The following is a 20,710-nucleotide window of genomic DNA, read 5'->3' on the forward strand; positions in this document are numbered from 1 at the left end:
TAACCTTATCTTTAAAATGGCTGATAGTGTTTTAATATGTGCATTTATCATTATTTAATAGACCAATTCCCTGTTGATAGCTATTTAGGCTTACTTGTTTTTTCCTATGCTATTACAAATAATGTTTCAATGAATATCTATGTATGTACATAGACATTGTACAAAGAATTATATATCTATTGTACATAGATATTGTCAAATTTTACTCCATAGAAATTATTCCAATTTAGAACCCTACCAAATCCCACAACATACAGGTAAGATTGTATTTCCAAAAAGTTTTAACTGAATTCTCCACTATATGTACTGGTTATCAAAAGGCCTATGTTGTATTTAGTTCATCTAAAAATAACAAATTTAATATTAAAAATAGTAATAACTGATAAGGGGTTCCTGTATGTGAAGCATCCTATCATATTACATTTCTGTAAAGTTTATATTACTGTCATATTAATCCTTTATGATAATAGTCTCACTTTCTTTTTAATAGATAAAAATTAGGGCAATACAGAGGTTCCTAGGGACACATAGCTTGAAATTGGCAAAGGCTGTAGTCACTTATTAAGAAGCTATATTTCATTGCTAATAAAATCATTTATTAGTCAGAAATTCTAAGTTATGTAGTAATAATAACTTCCAAATCTCAGCAATATATAAAAGTTTATTTTCATGTGTGCAGTGCACAGCAGGTCCAGGGGATTCTCTAGGGAAGTTTTCCCTCTGTAATGCTCAGTGTCTCACTTCCACATCAGCATGCGCTTCCCTAATCACCAAGGCAGGGGAAGAGAGTACATCTCATTTTCTTTCTTTCTTTCTTTCCTTCTTTCTTTCTTTCTTTCTTTCTTTCTTTCTTTCTTTCTTTCTTTCTTTCTTTCTTTCTTTCTTTCTTTCTTTCTTTTCCTTCCTTCCTTCCTTCCTTTCTCTCTGTCTCTTTCTTTCTTTCTCTCTTTCTTTCTTCTTTCCTTCCTTCCTTCCTTTTTTTCTTTTTATGCAGTTTTATTTTTAAACTTTTAAAATTTGAAAACTGCTAACCTACATTAAATAACATAGTTTCCAAAGCTGAACGTGCTCACTTAGAGCTTAGTTTTTCTGCTTGAAGTACAAACACAATTTCCTAACACTCCTAGGTGGGAACACTACTGTTTGCTGATCTGTGATGAAATGAACTGATCGATCTCAGTTGGCAACATCCCTTTTTCTTCCTTGGTAAGCGTTGAAAAAATTATAGAATAGATGCATTTTTCTAGTTTTACACCGACAGTTTCATCCCAAATGTCTCCTGGGAGAGACACAGACCATATACAGGAATCCATCTTCATACTTCTCACTCTCATACGCCTCTGAGATTGGTGTGGAGACGCTCACAATGCTGTGTCCGTTCACCAACAGGAAGAAGGCTTGAGTAGCATTGAGATGTAAGCGCTTTGTAATTATCTTGATGTGCTCACTCATGTTGACGTGGTCAGGTACAAGGAACCTTTTATTCAGGACAGGAAGCTGCTTCTCACCCTTATATCGTTCTATTATCACTGGGATTTTGGTTGGATGCTGCGCTAGAATGAGTCAGACATCTTCTACTCTTCGTTGGAAGGTGCGGCGCTGCTTGAAGGTCTTCTCCGACAGCATGGTGCGGGAATCTGGCCCGCGCTGGCAGCGACCCGAGGGTCCTGGAAGCTCTCGGGGCGGGGGCGGGGGCTGCGGCGGTGGCGGCGACAGATCCAACTCGCCATCTCATTTTCTTCAAACGCTGTGGAGACATCATACGGAACAAGGAAATATAAACCCACTGATAATGATGATGGCAATAATGACAATAACTAACCTTTTATATAGCATATCTGTGTACAAGTCCCTGTTTTTTGGGCTTTGCACATACAGTCATGCCCGGTTTGATGACAGGGGTACTTTGTAAGAAATGCGTCAGTAGGCAATTCTGTCTTTGGCAAACATCATAGAGTATTTACACAAACCTACATGGTATAGACTACTACACACCTAGGCTATTGGGTATAGCCCATTGCTCCTTGGCCACAAACCTATACAGCATGTTACTGTACTGAATACTGTAGACAATTGTAACACACTGGTAAGTATTTATGTACTTAAACATATCTAAATATAGAAAAGGTGTAGTGAAAATACAGCATAAGAGATAAATTTGACACACCTGTATAGGGCACTTATCATGAATGGAACTGGCAGGACAGAAAGTTGCTCTTGGTGAGTCAGTGAGTGAGTGGTGAGTGAATATGAAGGCCTAGAACATTGCTGTACACTACTGTAGACCTTATAAACACTGAACACTTAGGCTACATTAAATTTGTTTTAAATTTTTTTATTAACCTTAGCTTACTATAACATTTTTCTATAGAAATTTTTTATTTCTTTTTAATTCGTTTTTTCTTTTGTAATAACACTTAGCTTAAAACCTAAACATGGTTTATAGAAATAAACAAATGTTTTATTTCCTTATATCCTTACTCTATAAGCTTTTTTCAATATTGAAGTTTTATTTTTTATTTTAAAACACTTCTGTAAAATCTAACACACAAACACATTCAACTACCTGAGTTTACACAGAGTCAGGATCATCAGTATCACTGTTTTCCACCTCCACATCTTGTCCCATTTGAAGGTCTTCGGGATCAGTAACACACATGGAGCTGTCATATCCTATGATAACACTGTCTTCTTCTGGAATACCTCCTAAAGGACTTGTCTGAGGCTATTTTATAGTTAACATTTTTTAATAAGTAAAAGGAATATACTCTAAAATAATGCTAGATGTATAGTATAGTAAATACATAAACCAGTAACATAGTCATTTATTGTCATTATCAAGCATTGAGTACTGTACACAATTGTGTGTGCTGTACTTTTATATATGACTGATAGTGTAGTAGGTTTACACCCCATCACCACAAACATGTGAGTAATGCATTGCCCTATGAGATTAAGGCAGCTACAACATCACTAAGTGATAGAAAATTTCTAGCTCCCTTATAATAGTATGGGATCACTGTAGTGTATTCATTCTGTCATTGACCAAAATATCATTATCCAGTTCATGACTGTATTTGGCACAACACTATGAATACTAAACCTGTTTTACAATTGAGGAAACTAGATGATGTTTTTCTGTATACTGAGAAAGTCAAACCCAAAAGTGACCACAAAGGAATATTTTTCTCATTTCAGATTTTAAACATAGAAAGTATGTGTGTATGTGTTTGTATGTGAAATAAATTTTTAAAAATGCCCACACAGAATATTCAAGTTCCACTTTGTACTTCTTTGAGAAGTTGGTCTAAATGGGGAAATTTGGAAGAAGCTATCCAATCAGACTTTATTTGTGTAGGAAATCACAACTAGTAAGTTGGAGGAACATCAGGTTTTGAGTCAGCAACATTTGGTTTCACTCTTGATTGACTATATTTTTAGTTCTACTTACATTTACACTTTACTCTTTATCTTTACATATGCTACTAACAATTTATGTAAAATTTATGTAAAAATTAGCTAGGTTAAAACATTACTAGCACATATTTCTGGTTAGTATTTTTCCAGCATGGACAGCTTAATGTCCTTGAGAACATACCTGGGAAGATGAAGTAGGATTTCATACAAAGATCAGCTCTCTACAGGGAGAAGAGATTAAATACATTGTATTAGTCTCATAGTTACCCAAGGTGACTGAGCTGGATGACAATGTTAATGCATTCTTTTTCTTTTCACTTTTTCTAGTTAGATTCAGGATACCTGGTAAAGTATTTCTGTCCAGAATCAAAGGTCTTCATGGCTTCCCAGTGAAGCCACAGACAACAAATTGGAGGTGAGAAAAAAGACAAGGTTGTCACTTCTTAGAGAAATCATTAGCTATGAGACAAATAAAATAGGGGACAAAGAATGGAAAATGTTTTCAGAATCAGGGCAAACTTGTAGTATAATGTTTCTGATCTTGATAAATACAAATAAAAAATATAAATGGAGTAAGAAAAAAATTATTCAGGAGGCACCAGCATGATCTAGAACTGACTCATACCTAAAGCAGGGAAAATGCTCACAGAAAGGCAGGTGAGGGGGAACGATGGAGATTTCAAGCAAAGGTGATAGTGTTGAATAATTTAAATCGCTTCTTAATTGTTTCCACAGTACTGATTTTTCTGCTCCTGTATAGCTGCATTGAGCTATATTATGATAAATTTCAAACCAGAGAAACTGCTTTACAATAAATATGACACAAAATAGGTAGAATTTTTGTAGATTTTGATCAGAGGAATAAAACTTTTTTTTTTGTAAGATAATTCTGTAAATTTTGCACAGGTATGATTAGAGAGGAGAAAGAAAATTTGAGGTTTTAAAAATAGCCAAAAGGATGTAGCAATATCTGGGTCTAAGATAGCCATAACATAGGCTTGAACAGTGATGATGACATTGATGGAGATGAAGAAAAATGCAAGATGAAACTGAGAGGAGAGGCCCGGCACGATGACTCACACCTGTAATCCTAGCACTTTAGGAGGCTGGCAGATCACTTGAGGCCAGAAGTTTGAGACCAGCCTGGCCAACATGGTGAGACCTGTGTCTCTACTAAAAATACAAAAATTAGCCGGGCGTGGTGGTGTGTGCCTGTAATCCCATCTACCCAGGAGGCTGAGGCGGGAGAATCGCTGGAACCTGGGAGGCAGACTCTGCAGTGAGCCAAGATTGAGCCACTCACTGCACTCCAACTCCAGCCTGGGTGACAGAGCAAAACTGTCAAAAAAAAAAAAAAAAAAAAAAAAAAAGAAAGAAAGAAAGAAAAAAAGAAAGAAACAGGGAGGAGAAATTACAGAATTGTAAATAAAAATTCATTTCTCCACTAAAAATCCTAAAGATAAGCAATCTGTTATTGTTACTACAATAGTGATATCTATCTTAATAAAAATCACAATAAAGGGGGGAAAATATCATCACTTTCAAAAGTAAAATCTACCATGAGAGTAAGCAAACAGAAAAATAAGTTCCTGATGTTTAAGTTGTAGTAGTCTGAATGTTTGCTATGGTGAAAACAAATAAACAAATCAAATGGTAACAAATTAACAAGAACAAATATGAATTTTTTCAGACATCATTGTGATGTATTAATGGCTGTTATATAGCAAATGTAAAGAAAAATTACGGGAAGGAAGAAATAATAGAAGAAAGCTGTTAATCTTGGTTTCGTATTTTTAGTATGTTTTCGGGTGACTACTCTTTGCAATGCTCATAATTAATCTGAAATTGATTTTGCATAGTGTTGCTCATAGAGATAGAAAGGCCTAAATACACTAGAAATTCACTTTAATTTTCATGAAATCAAATGTTTCTGTTTTGCATTAGCAGAGATGCAGAGATTAATTTAAAAGTTAGTTGAGGTAGTTTTTAGGTTATATTTTAGAGTTTTTTAATTGGAATAATAGAATAATGCAGTATTTTTACAAAGGTACCACTAGGAACTCAGTGGGATGTCTTTTCTTTTTAACACATACAAACTATAGCAAACAATTGTATATTTTTTGGCTTATAACAATTTCAAGAGGATTTTAAGTCAATTAAAATGAAATTGGCAACTCGTTTAATTTGATACTATTTTTTTCACAAATATGTTTAGCAATAAAAAAGAAGTGAAGTGCAGAAAATGCAATTTGGAAAACAAAGCTGTTTCTAAGTGCAACATTTGTCAAATCTCTTTAGGACTGAGCAGTTCTAAGAATGATTCATTGTGCATGAATGACTGAGAAAACACAAATTCAAATAAATGATTGGTCCTAGCAATGATTGAGTAGGTGGATACAAGTTTTATCATTTAGTTTGGCATTGCTAAGTGAGGAAGGGTTGATTTATATGAATTAGCATTAATTACAAAGCATTTAATTTGGTCCTAGTAAATTGTAAATCTTAAAAAATGAAATTAATAATTCTCTAATAAATTTTAATATTTTATGAAAGTCAAAACATAAGTTTCTGTAGAAATCTCATGTAAATATTTGTAGACCTAAGTTTTCAATTATATCTTTAAATAAGTAATAAATATCACAGAATTACAGAATTGGAATAGTGAACTTAAACTAAAGCCAGAACTCAAGTATATTAAGACATAAACCAAAAGGTTGAGAATGAGGGAGTTTGGTTCTTGATGAGAGTAGCCAGTAACTGGTATATATGGTGTTACAGATGTGTAATGCTTCCTCTATAGCCTTTACACAGAAGAATTGAACAGAAAGATGTCAATCTTATCAGATCTGTGTAGGAGAAAATATCTCCATAAATGTGATCGAAAAAGCCAAGTCTATTTTATCATTGAATAGCCATGTTCTACCAGGATTTCTCCCCGGGAAGCAATTTGAGAAACAAGATTTTACCTGCAGATTATCCAAATATAACGATATTATATTCAACAGATGCTCTTCAAGAAGCAGGTCATTGACTTCATAATGTGTTGTTATAATCAGGAATGAATGAAAAATATCCACATTATTATGATTTATATTTGTTTCTTAGAATACACCTCAGAATGTAAATTCAATTTATTCTCTATCATTCTGGTGTATGAATTGAGTAGTTTATGTAATTGACACATTCTGAATCACAATGTTGAGTGATTATGAATTAATCATTAAATATCTAATAAAGCTTGTGATACAAAATAGAAAAATGTAAACACATATCTAGGGACTCATCATTTTACAAGAGTCTCTTTAGTTATCTTTCTGGAATTTTTTAAAGAATTCAGTGTCATTCAAATGTGTTCCCTTTTAATTATAAAAATATTACCCTTTTTAGATTTTAAAAAATTAATGTGCCATTTCAAAACTTAAAGATCTACTATATTTAGAACTATGCCATTTACAAAATATCTAAACTATATTTTGATTAATTGTCTCTTCTTTCATGATTTGCCCCTCCTGAGAATCCTTTCTGTCCTAATAACTCTATTGTCTCTCCCCTCTCTAGTTCAAAAAAGCACTTAAGTGCCTACTATAGAACAAACTCTGTGCTAAGTTAGAAAGATGCAAATATTTTAGAAAATAATGATCCTCAACCTAAGCCACTTTCATATTCCAGTGGACTTAACAAATATATTATATACAATTTCAAATACTGTCAAACGTGTTATTATTAACTCACAGAAGATGGCTACTTATTGCATCCAGAAGATTCAAGAAAATGTTCCTAGTGAAATAAAATAATACTTGAACTGAGATTTGAAAGATACTTAATGCTAGATAAAAGAGGCGTGAAAATCCATTTTGAGGAGAGGAAATAGCAAAAGCACAAGTGCAGAGGCAAAGAGTAATATGAAATGTATCATGATCATTATAGGCAGATTGTTTTTCCTAGACTATAAAATAAATTCAGAACAAGAGGGGGTTGAAACTGGAGACATATGTGTGAGCCAAATTGTTTATATTGTTCTTTAATCTCTATTTTGTCTCACAAATAAGATGGAAATCTTTTGGAAAGATAGTGGAAGGCATAGTATATTTTGTACCTTTAAAATGTTTTTCTGTAAGTATTATAGGAAGGCCACAATATAATACTCTAACAGCATAATATGACTTATCATTATCCTTTAACGATAATGTAGAGTGATGAAATACTAATGATGATAGTATTATTGTCTGTAATTGCTTTGTCACTATTTACCCTAGCTCTCTGACTTTAACTCCTAAGAATTGTCAATGAAGACTACATATATGTGTATTCCCCTTTCTTCATGTTTTTGTGGGGAGAGCCTTCCACCACAGTACCGCTCCCGTACTCTTGTCCTGCCTTGCCTCTGTTCTCACTCACCAACCTGAAGCAAGTGGAAAGACATCTAATGGGTGACTTGGGGATATGAACTGATTATATGTCACTCAGCCCACTCTCATTTCTCTTCAGTTTTGCCTGCCCTCAGTACAAGGTGCTTCCCCTTGTGTGTGTGTGTGTGTGTGTGTGTGTGTGTGTGTGTGTGTGAGAGAGAGAGAGAGAGAGAGAGAGAGAGAGAGATACAGTTTGGCTGTGTCCCCACCCAAAATCTCATCTTGAATTTTAATCCCCATAATCCCCACGTGTCCAGGGAGACACCAGGAGGAGGTACTTGGATCATGTGGACAATTTTCTCCATGCTGTTCTCTTGATAGTGAATGAGTTCTCACCATATCTTATGGTTTTGTAAGTGTTTGGTAGTTCCTCCTGCATTCATTCTCCTTCCTACTGCCTTGTGAAGAAGGTGTCTTGCTTCCCCTTTGCCTTCAGCCATGATTTTAAGTTTCCTGAGGCCTCCTAGCCATGCTGCACTGTGAGTCAATTAAACCTTTCTTTTATAAGTTACCCAGTCTCAGGCAGTTTCTTATAGCAGTGTGAAAATGGACTAACACAGTGTGTATGTGTTTGTGCGTGTACATGCATTGCGAAGGCTGGGGATGTTGAGGTGGGCCAGTTAGTGGGTAATAAGGATAATTTAAAGGTCAACTATTATAAGCTGATTTTAGCAAATATTTAAGCATAGCATATGGACATGATTACAAGAGAAAATTTGTACTTTCTATCTACCCGGTCATTTCTCAGTTGGTTTCAACCTCAAGCAGAGGAGAGAAGGGTGCTATGAATTAATCTTCTAAACCTCTAACATATACGAAGGAACATTTTAATACGTATTCCTAATTGGAACTGGCCCATTTAAAGGTATAATTGGGATGGAAGATTTTGTGCACTTGTTTCCCTCTTTATTTCACTTAATTCCTGGAATCCATTCCAATTGCTCATGTTGTCCAGTAGTCTATCCAGGCTTCCTCTCCCTTCCTCAGATGCAGCTTCTATTCTGCTCTATTCTGCATGAAGATTTACATGCCTGTTTAATAATTTTCTCTGGAGTAACAAGATAATAAGTAGTGATGAGTTTTTGAGCTGCCACCACTGAATAATACATATGCAATTGAGCATATGTTCTCTGCATGCCAAATATCTTAATCCAAATATGTGACTCTAAAAGTAGAAAATTCACATTCAATGACAAGCTTTTGGAAAGTTATTTATGAGCAGATGGGCTTTTTGGTATGTTTGTGTTCCATCAAGTTGATAACTAAATATTTCATCTAAATACAGGAATACCTAGTTTTATTGTGCTTTGCTTTACTGCACTTTGCAAATACTGCATTTTTTACAAATTGAAGTTTTTTGGCAATCCTGAGTCTAGCAAGTCTATTGGCACCATTTTACTAACAGTATGTGCTTACTCTATGCCTGTATCACATTTTGGTAATTCTGATGGATCTGGGCAAAGGAAATTGAAAAACTTCTGGAAAAGATTCACCAATCTAGACGCCATTCAGAACACTAGTGATTCTTGTGTGGAGGTCAAAATAACAATATTAGCTTGAGTTTGGAAGAAGTTGATTCTAACCTTCATGGCTGACTTTGAGGGGCTCAAGACTACAGTGGTGGAAGTAACTGTCAAGTGTGGTGGAAATTGTAAGAGAACTAGGATTAGAGGTGGAGCCTGAAGATGTGAACGAATTGCTGCAATCGCATGATAAAATATCAATGGATGGAAAGTTTCTTTCTATGAATGAGCAGGGAGTGATTTCTTGAGATGGGATCCACTCCTAGTGAAGATGCTAGGAGCATTGTTGTAAAGACAACAATGGATTTAGTATAGTACATAAACTTAGTAGATAAAGCAGCAACAGGATTTGAGAGGATTTCTTTGATTTTTAAAAGAAGCTCTAGTGTAGCTAAAATGCTACCATACATTGCATATTACAGAGAAATCCTTCATGAATGGAAGAATCAATCAATATGTCAAACTTCATTATTGTCTCATTTTAAGTAATTGCCACAGCCACTCCAGCCTTCATGAACCACTACCCTGATTGATCAGCAGCCATCAACATCGAAGCAAGACTCTCCACCAGCAAAAACATTACCACTTGCTGAAGGCTCAGATGATTAGAATTTTCTAGAAATAAGGTAATTTTAGGTTGGGTACAGTGGCTTATGCCTATAATCCCAGAACTTTGAAAGGCCAAACCGAGTGTGTCACTTGATGTTAGGAGCTCAAGACCAGCCTGGCCAACATGGTGAAACCCCATCTCTACCAAAAATACAAAAATTAGCTGGGTGTGGTGGCAGGCGCTTGTAATCCCAGCTCCTCGTGGGGTGGGGGGTGAGGTATGAGAATTGCTTGTACCCAGGAGGCGAAGGTTGCAGTGAGCCAAGATTGAGCCACTGCACTCCAACCTGGGTGATAGACTCTGTCTGATAAAAAAAAAACCCAGTATTTTAAAAATTAAGGTATGTACATTATTTTTTAAACACAATGCTATTGTACAGGTAATAGTTATAGTATGGTATAAACATAACTTTTACAAACACTGGGAAACCAAAAAAATTGTATGACTCACTTTATTTCAGTGGTCTGGAACCAAACACACATCTCTGTAGTAGGTCTCTGTGTCTCTCCCCTTCTCTATCTCTGTCTGTCTATCTATCTGTCTATCTATCTATCTATCTATCTATCTATCTATCTATCTATCTATCTTCTATCTTCTATCTATCTATCTATCTATCTATCTATCTATCTATCTATCTATACTCTTGTGTTTGTATGGGGGATATATATATATATATATATATATAAAATCAGGAAATGTGTGAATAGGCTACAGTATAATGTAAAAATGAGTTTTATATATACTAGAAAACCAAAAAAATCATGTGATTTATTACAATGTTCACCTTATTGTGGTGATCTGGAATCAAATCCATAATATCTTCAAGGTAGCCTTGCATTTGAGTAATATTTGTTTGGAGTTTATTAGAGAAGCCCTAAGTGACAACAGCAAGTAAGGCAGTAACAGTATTGCAAACATTGTAGGATGTCTCTCTCAACATAATGTATAATATTTATTCCCTTGCTTGTCTGTATTATAGAAACAGGATAGTGAAATACCAACATTCATGCCTCAGGGAGTACATGAGACACAGTTCTAGTCACTGAGATGTCAACAATAACCCCTGGTATGGCATCTCTTCTCAAATAAGTTACTGTTAGAAGAAAACTTTTAGCTCACCTTTTCCCTCCTGCCTAGTGTGCAGGAAATATAAGGATGTAAATGTCCCATGTTTTAAAAATGAAGTGAAATTCAGACATTGAAGATTGTTTGGGATGACATTGTTGAGCACCAAGTGAAAAATAGGTTCCATGTTTCAACCACTATTCATTGGATTTATTTCTCACAAACACATTACTAACCGACAAAGGTGACAAGTGCATTTCAACTTTGGATAGGTCATGATTCTTAGCTGCAGACACTAGAAGCTAATCTAGCTGGTTTATTCTAATTTGTTAAGGAATTGGTTAGTGGAAGTCACATAATACAGAATTGTTGGGGTGGTTTTTAAGCTTGGCTACTACATGAGTAGAAGATGCACTTGAAGAACGACATCTTTAGAAGAAATGCCCAATCACATCATGGGGTCACTGAAAGGGAAAGATATTGCCATTTCCATTGCCTCTACAATAGGAGCTAGAAACTAGAAATTTTATCACATCTACCCCAGGAAACCCACATGCAACAGTTGCTTCGCGTTCTTTCTCTTCATTCATGTTTTATGCAGGTGCATCTGCTTGGCAGAACCTAAGTCCCATGCCTGCACACTTAGTTAAAAGGATATTTGGAAAATGCAGCTTATATGTTGCCAGCCTCTATTTTTCAAGAAAGCAAGACAAAAAAAGTACTGAAATGAGTGTGTGAGTGGTGAGTGAGTTAATATAAAGTGTCTGCAACAAACTGTGCCAACCTTGATTGGTATTGACTTCCTGGAGTGGTGTTCTGAGGAGTGGCTGAACATATGCATGCTCAGCAAGGAGGAGTGACACGATTCATTAGTGATATCTGTTGAGATACAGCGGGAAAGTTTGGATTTGCTTGCCACTTATTGTTTCGTCTCCAAGCAAATACTGAAATAAAAAGGCCACTAGAGAGTGTCAGCTGGGGATTTGAGACAGATCAATTATAGGAAAGTAAGATCTGGAAAACACTAAGCTACTCTAATTACTGAGCTACTTAGTCTCAGGCAGAATTGGAGGAACTGGGATTACACAGAGAAGAGACAATGGAAGTAGGACTATCCTGGAACAGAAATACACAAATTAGCACTCTTCCCTTGAGCTGAAGTTATTTTGTCACTTGTTTAGTCAATCTTTAGTTTGTGGGCAGAAAAACAAACAAACATGAATCTAATTGGGGCTGAAAATTTATTTTAGAAACACCTGCTTCTGAAATCTTACAGAAGCATATTATATCAAAGGGTCCTTACCTTCAAGATCTATTCAGAAAAGAATAAACGAAGACAAATAATATGTAATTTCTAGGCCTGTAAAACTTATCTGGCCATTTCTTTTTACATGTGAAAAATCTGTGACCCAGAGATACTATGGCTTATGTAAGGTAAAAATGTTAGCAGAGTATTTGCTTTAAGTATTTCTCAGGCCTATGATTTTTCTATTAATATGTAATCACATGTTCATTTAATCATCCATATTAAAATGCCATTTTCTTAAATATTATGTATAATAAAGAAATATATAAAATAAAGTCTCCATGAACAAGCAGTTTATAATAAAATGGATGAAAAAAGACACATAAAAACTGCATTCTTTACAAATTCCAAAGGAAGGCAAGTCATAAAAAAAAAGTATGAAGTTGGAACCAGTCAGATTTTCAGTTCAGAATCTGCCTATATGTGAAAAAGCAGAAAATGAGTTTATTAAATTAATCACTGTAAAGAACAAAGAGCAAAGTTTTTAATTAATTTCCACAAACAAGGCAAAAAACCCACTATAGTATTGATGTGTTTAATATTCCTTCAAGTACTTCAAGTATTTCTGTTTTCACAAATGTCACCTTTCATCATTTACTACCATCTTCACCAGCTGAGAAAAACAGATGCTTCCTTAGAAGCTACCAAGTCAAAGTCAGCTGCAAGGAAGAGTGGGATCATGAGTAGCTAGAATTTTCAGTTTTTATAGAAGGAGAGTATTTGCCTCTTTCCATCAGTATTCTTAAAGTAAGGAATTCTCCTACCATAATGAGAGATTAAAAGGCTAGGTATTCATAAATTTAAAAACTATGTCAATCACAAAATGCTGCAAGAGATCTTGAAGTGATAACTGCACTCCTATGTTCACTGCAGCATTATTTATAAGACACAAGACATGAAAATACCCTAAATGTACACTAATAAATGGATAAAGAAAGATGTGGTATACACATACAATAAAACATTATTCATCCTTAGAAAAGAAAGAAATACCATCATATGTAGCAACATAAATAAGCCTAGAGAACATTACACTAAGTGCAATAAACAAGGCAAAGAAAGACAAATACTGTGTGATATCATTTATATGTGGAATCTTAAAAAGTAAAACTCATAGCTACTCATACTACAGGGAATGGTATGGTGGTTGCCAGGGGCTGGGTAGACAAGAAAACAGGTATTTGCTATTGGGCAGGTATAAATTTCAATTATTCAAGTTGAATAATTTCTAGAGATCTGCTATACAACAGTGTCTATAGTTAACAATACTGCAGCTTACATGGGCAAGATGGCCAAATAGGAACAGCTCCAGTCTGCAGCTCACAGCAAGATCAATGTAGAAGGGAGGTGATTTCTGCATCTCCAGCTGAGGTATCCGGCTCATCTCACTGAGACTGGTTAGACAGTGGGTGCAGCCCATGGAGGGCAAGCAGAAATAGGGTGGGGCATTGCCTCACCTGGAAAGCACAAGGGGTTGGGGAACTCCCTCCCCTAGCCAAGGGAAGCCATGAGGGACTATGCTGTGAGGAACAGTGCATTCTGGCCCAGGCACACTATGCTTTTCCCATGGTCTTTGCAACCCGCAGACCTGGAGATTCCCTCGGGTGCCTACACCACCAGAACCCTGGGTTTCAAGTACAAATTGGGAAGCCATTTGGGCAGACAATGAGCTAGCTGCAGGAGCTTTTTTTTCATATCCCAGCGGCACCTGGAATGCCAGAGAGACAGACCGTTCACTCCCCTGGAAAGGGGGTTGAAGCCAGGGAGCCAAGTGGTCTAGCTCAGTGGATCCCACCCTCATGGAGACCAGCAAGCTAAGATCCACTGGCTTGCAATTCTCACTGCCAGCACAGCAGTCTGAAGTTGACCTGGAACACTTGAACTTGGTGGGGGAGGGGCATCCACCATTATTAAGGCTTGAGTAGGCGGCTTCCCCTCACAGTGTAAGCAAAGCCAACAGGAAGTTCGAACTGGATGGAGCCCACCACAGCCCTGCAAATCCACTATAGCCAGACTGCCTCTCTAGATTCCTCCTCTCTTGGCAGGGCATCTCTGAAACAAAGGCAGCAGCCCCAGTCAGGGGCTTACAGACAAAACTCCCATCTCTTTGAAATAGAGCACCTGGGGGAAGGGGCAGCTGTGGGGGCAGCTTCAGCAGACTTAAACATTCCTGCCTGCTGGCTCTGAAGAGAGCAGAAGATCTCCCAGCACAGTGCTCGAGTTCTGCTAAGAAACAAACTGCCTCCTCAAGTGGGTCCCTGACCCCCATCCCTCCTGACTGGGAGACACCTCCCAGCAGGGGTCAACAGACGCCTCATACAGGAGAGCTCCAGCTGGCATCTGGCGGGTGGCCCTCTGGGACGAAGCTCCCGGAGGAAGGAACAGGCAGCTATCTTTGCTGTTCTGCAGCTCTGCTGGTGACACCCAGGCAAACAGGGTCTGGAGTGGACCTCCAGCAAACTCCTGCAGACCTGCAGCAGAGGAGCCTGACTGTTAGAAGGAAAACTAAGAAACAGAAAGAATAGCATCACCATCAACAAAAAGCATGTCCACACAAAAACCTCATCCAAAGGTCACCAACATCAAAGACCAAAGGTAGACAAATCCATGAAGATGAGGAAAAACCAGCACAAAAAGGCTGAAAATTCCAAAAACCAGAATGCCTCTTCTCTTCCAAAGGATCACAACTCCTCATCAGCAAAGCAACAAAACTGGACAGAGAATGAGTTTGATGAATTGACAGAAGTAGGCTTCGGAAGGTGGGTAATAACAAACTCCTCTGAGCTAAAGGAGCATGTTCTAATCCAATGCAAGGAAGCTAACAACCTTGAAAACTTGAAAAAAGGTTAGAAGGATTGCTAACTAGAATAACCAGTTTAGAGAAGAATGTAAATGACCTGATGGAGCTGAAAAACACAGCACAAGAACTTCGTGAATTATGCACAAGTATCAATAGCCAAATCGATCATGCAGAAGAAAGGATATCAGAGATTGATGATCAACTTAATGAAATAAAGCTACATGAAAAGACCAAACCTATGTTAGATTGGTGTACCTGAAAGTGAAGGGGAGAATAGAACCAAGTTGGAAAACACTCTTCAGGATATTATTCAGGAGAACTTTCCCAACCTAGCAAGACAGGCCAATGTTCAAATTCAGGAAAGACACAGAACACCACAAAGATACTCCTCAAGAAGAGCAACCCCAGGACACATAATCATCAGATTCACTAAGGTTGAAATGAAGGAAAAAATGTTAAGGGTAGCCACGGAGAAAGGTTGGGTTATCCACAAAGGGAAGCCCATCAGACTAACAGTGGATCTCACTGTAGAAACCCTACAAGCCAGAATAGAGTTGGGGGCCAGTATTCAACATTCTAAAAAAAAGCATTTTCAACCTATAATTTCATATCCAGCCAAGCTAAGCTTCATAAGCAAAGGAGAAATACAATCCTTTACAGACAAGCAAATGCTGAGAGATTTTGTAACCACCAGGCCTGCCTTACAAGTTGCTCCTAAAGGAAGCACTAAATATGGAAAGGAAAAACTTGTACCAGCCACTGCAAAAACATACCAAATTGTAAAAACCATCGACATTATGAAGAAACTGAATCAACTAATGGGCAAAATAACCACCTAGCATCATAATGACAGGATCAAATACACAAATAACAATATTAACCTTAAATGTAAATGGGCTAAATGTCCCAATTAAAAGACACAAACTGGCTAATTGGAAAAAGAGTCAAGACCTATCGATGTGCTGTATTCAGAAGACCCATCTCACATGCAAAGATGCACATAGGCTCAAAATAAAGGGAGGGAGGAATATTTACCAAACAAATGGAAAGCAAAAAAAAAAAGAAGAAAGGAAAAGAAAACAACAACAACAACAAAAAGCAGTGGTTGCAAAACTAGTCTCTGGTAAAACAGACTTTAAACCAACAAAGATCAAAAATACAAAGAAGGGCATTACATAATGGTAAAGGGATCAATGCAACAAGAAGAGCTAACTATCCTAAATATATATACACCCAACACAGGAGCACCCAGATTCATAAAGCAAGCTCTTAGAGACCTATGAAAAGACTTAGACTCCCAGACAATAATAATGGGAGACTTTAACACCCCACTGTCAATATTAGACAGATCAATGAGACAGAAAATTAACAAGGATATTCAGGACTTGAACTCAGCTCTGGATCAAGTGGACCTAACAGACATCTACAGAACTCTCCACCCCAAATCAACAGAATATACATTTTTCTGAGCACCACATTGCACTTAATCTAAAATTGACCACATAATTGGAAGTAAAACACTCCTCAGCAAATGCAAAAGAAGGGAAATCATAACAAACAGTCTCTCAGACTACAGTGCAGTCGAATTAGAACTCAGGCTTAAGAAACTCACTCAAAACGGCACAACTATGTGGAAACTGAACAACCTGCTCCTGAACGACCACTGTGTAAGTAATGAAGTTAAGATAGAAATAAGTAAGTTTTTTGAAACCAGTGAGAACAAAGACACAACATACCAGAATCTCTGGGACACAGCCAAAGCAGTGTTTAGAGGGAATTTATAGCACTAAATGCCCACAGAAGAAAGCAGGAAAGATCTAAAATCGACACCCTAACATCACAATTAAAAGAACTAGAGAAGCAAGAGCAAACAAATTCAAAAGCTAGCAGAAGACAAGAAATAACTAAGATCAGAGAAGAACTGAAGGAGATAGAGACTAGAAAAACCTTTCAAAAAATCAATGAATCCAGAAGCTGTTTTTCTGTAAAGATTAACAAAATTGATAGACCACTAGCCAGACTAATAATGAAAAAAAGTGAGAAGAATCAAATAGACACAATAAAAATGATAAAGAGGATGTCACCACTGATCCCACAGAAATAAAAACTATCATCAGAGAACACTATAAACATCTCTACACAAATAAACTAGAAAATCTAGAAGAAATTGATAAATTCCTGGACATATACACCCTCCCAAGACTAAACCAGGAACAAGTCGAATCCCTGAATAGACCAATAACAAGTTCTGAAATTGAGGCAGTAATTAATAGCCTACCAAAAAAAAAAAAAAGGCCAAGAACCAGACGGATTCACAGCCGAATTCTACCAGAGGTACAAAGAGGAGCTGGTTCCATTCCTTCTGAAACTATTCCAAACAATAGAAAAAGGGGGAATCATCCCTAACTCATTTTATGAGGCCAGTATCATCCTGATACAAAAGCCTGGCAAGGACACAAGAAATAAATTTCAGACCAATATCGCTGATGAATATCGATGTGAATATCCTCAATAAAATACTGGCAAACTGAATCCAGCAACACATCAAAAAGCTTATCCAACACAATCAAGTTGGCTTCATCACTGGGTTGTAAGTCTGGCTCAACATACACAAATCAATCAACATAATCCATCACGTAAACAGAACCAATGACAAAACCACATGATTATCTCAATAAATGCAGAAAAGGCCTTTGATAAAATTCAACACCGCTTCATGCTAAAACTCTCAATAAACTAGGTATTGATGGAATGTATCTCAAAATAATAAGATCTATTTATGACAAACCCACAGCCATTATCATACTGAATGGGCAAAAGCTGGAAGCATTCCCTTTGAAAACCAGCACAAGACAAGGATGCCCTCTCTCACCACTCCCATTCAACATAGTATTGGAAGTTCTGGCCAGGGCAATCAGACAAGAGAAAGAAATCAAGGGTATTCAAATAGGTATAGAGGAAGCCAAATTGTCTCTGCAGAAGACATGATTTTATATTTAGACAACCCCATTGTCTCAGCCCAAACTCTCCTTAATCTGATAAGCAACTTGAGCAAAGTCTCAGGATACAAAATCAATGTGCAAAAATCACAAGCATTCCTGTACACCAATAGCAGACAAACAGAGAGCCAAATCATGAACAAACTCCCATTCACAATTGCTACTAAGAGAATAAAATACCTAGGAATACAACTTACAAAGGATGTGAAGGACCTCTTCAAGGAGAACTACAAACCACTGCTCGAGGAAATAAGAGAGGACACAAACAAATGGGAAAACATTCTATGCTCATAGGTAAGAAGAATCAATATTGTAACAATAGCCATACTGCCCAAAGTAACTTATAGATTCAGTGCTATCCTCATGAAGCTACCACTGACTTTCTTCACAAAATTGGAAAAAACTACTTAAACTCCATATGAAACAAAAAAGGAGCCTGTATAGCCAAAACGATCCTAAGCAAAAAGAACAAAGCTGGAGGCATCATGCTACCTGACTTCCAACTATGCTACAAGGCTATAGTAACAAAAACAGCATGTTTCTGGTACCAAAACAGATATATAGACCAATGGAACAGAACAGAGCCCTCAGAAATAACACCACACATCTACAGTCATCTGATCTTTGACAAACCCGAGAAAAACAAGCAAAGGGGAAAGGATTCCTTATTTAATAAACGGTGTTGGGAAAACTGGCTAACCACATGCAGAAAACTGAAACTGGACCCCTTCCTTACACCTTATACAAAAATTAACTCAAGTTGGATTAGAGACTTAAATGTAAGACCTAAAACCATAAAAGCCCTAGAAGAAAACCTAGGCAATACCATTCAGGACCTGGGCATGGGCAAAGTCTTCTTGACTAAAACACCAAAAGCAATGGCAACAAAAGCTAAAATTGACAATCGGGATTTAATTAAAAGAAAGAGCTTCTGCACAGCAAAAGAAACTATCACCAGAGTGAACAGGCAACTTACAGAATGGAAGAAAACTTTTGCAATCTATCCATCTGACAAAAGGCTAATATCCAGAACCTTGAAGGAACCTAAACAAATTCACAAGAAAAAAACAAACCCATCAAAAAGTGGGCAAAGGATATGAACAGACACTTCTCAAAAGAAGACGTTTATGTGGCCAACAAACATATGAAAAAAAGTTCATCATCACTGGTCATTAGAGAAATGCAAATCAAAACCACAATGAGATACCATCTCATACCAGTTAGAATGGTGACAATTAAAAAGTCAGAAAACAACAGATGCTGGAGAGAACGTGGAGAAATAGGAATGCTTTTACACTGTTGGTGGGAGTGTAGGTTAGTTCAACCATTTTGGAAGACAGTGTGCTAATTCCTCAAGGATCTAGAACCTGAAATACCATTTGACCCAGCAATCCCATTACTAGGTATATACCCAGAGGATTATAAATCATTCTACTATAAAGACACATGAACACGGATGTTTATTGCAGCACTGTTCACAATAGCAAAGACTTGCTACCAACCCAAATGCCCATCAATGATAGACTGGATAAACAAAATGTGGCACATATACACCATGGAATACTATGCAGCCATAAAAAAGGATGAGTTCATGTCCTTTGCAGAGATGTGGATGAAGCTGGAAACCATCATTCTCAGCAAACTAAAACAGGAACAGAAAACCAAACACCAAATGTTCTCACTCATAAGTGCGAGTTGAACAATCAGAACACATGGACTCAGGGAAGGGAACGTCATACACTGGGACATGTCAGGGGGTGGGGGGCTAGGGGAGGGATAGCATTAGGAGAAATACCTAATGTAGATGACAGGTTGATGGGTGCAGTTAACCACCATGACACATGTATACCTATGTAACAAACCTCCACGTTCTGCACATGTATCTCAGAACTTGAAGTATAATAAAAAAATACTGCATTGTGCACTTAAAATGTTAAGGAAGTACATTCCATGTTAACAGTTCATACTACTATTATAAAAAATATGTAAAAATACAAAGAAACAAAACAGAAAGCTAATTAAAAAACAAAAACAGAAAGCCACATGCTCTAATATTTTTTTCAGTAAAAATAATTGTAAGACTAATTCATGCTAAAATTTTTCTTCCATGTCCTATTTTCAGGAATGAGAATGAATGCTAGTTATTCCATAAAATTTTGCTGTATTGAGCTATACAGATACTTTTTATTAATTTATGTGTATATATATCCAAATGACAAAGAATGTGTAAATATAAATATGAGGAACAGAATATGAATATAATTTGGTCCTTTAAGAAAAATATGTACTTCTAAAATCAAATTCAAAATTATATTTATCACTTTGCCCCAAACCCATCTGGTTCCTGACTTGATATGATGGTCTTTAATTCATTTGTCTCCCACGGCAAATACTTTTTCAGCCAATATATCTTCTGGGAGGTAAAGGGGCAAGCAATTCACCTTCTAAAACTAAACTCTGCTAAAGGAACCTGTTTTGCATTTTAAGGTCATTCCGTTGACATCATAGATGATAAAGGACATGTAAAAATTAAAGTCATTTTCTCTTGAGCTAATAATGCCTGCCGATATTGACTATATTT

General features: G+C 36.7%; 1 pseudogene; it reads right to left on the bottom strand.

Moving 5' to 3' along the window:
- Window positions 1-1,249: 1,249 nt before the first annotated feature.
- On the bottom strand, window positions 1,250-1,626 carry LOC101150406 (microtubule-associated proteins 1A/1B light chain 3 beta 2-like; annotated as a pseudogene).
- Between the last annotated feature and the right edge of the window lie 19,084 nt (window positions 1,627-20,710).

This window comes from Gorilla gorilla, chromosome 10 (genome assembly GCF_029281585.2).
Source record: "Gorilla gorilla gorilla isolate KB3781 chromosome 10, NHGRI_mGorGor1-v2.1_pri, whole genome shotgun sequence".
In the NCBI taxonomy this organism is placed as follows: domain Eukaryota; kingdom Metazoa; phylum Chordata; class Mammalia; order Primates; family Hominidae; genus Gorilla; species Gorilla gorilla.